This window comes from Lupinus angustifolius, chromosome LG11 (assembly GCF_001865875.1).
Source record: "Lupinus angustifolius cultivar Tanjil chromosome LG11, LupAngTanjil_v1.0, whole genome shotgun sequence".
Taxonomy (NCBI): Eukaryota; Viridiplantae; Streptophyta; class Magnoliopsida; order Fabales; family Fabaceae; genus Lupinus; species Lupinus angustifolius.
The window spans coordinates 21,158,732-21,159,038 of record NC_032019.1 but is presented as its reverse complement, the minus strand read 5'-3'; positions in this window follow the sequence as shown (position 1 = coordinate 21,159,038).

The window sequence follows — 307 nt, the reverse complement described above, 5'->3', positions numbered from 1 at the left end:
TCCCATTCACATACAAGGCCGAAACCTGTGATGTCACCTTGATAGGGTATGTTACATAACAATGAACTGAAAAATTTTAGATCTAAAACAATGTCTTTTCCTTTAACATAGGATGTAATACGTTTTTTCCGAAAGTTCATGTTACAATAAAATACTCTCACAAGTTCGGGATAAATGTCGTTTGTTTCATAACAAAAATCAAAAAGTTTTTGTTGACGTAAGAGATAAGGGAAAAGAAAATCTTCAAACTCAAAATTATCAACATTACCATATTTAGGAGTAAAAATGGCGCGACCATGGAAGTGTT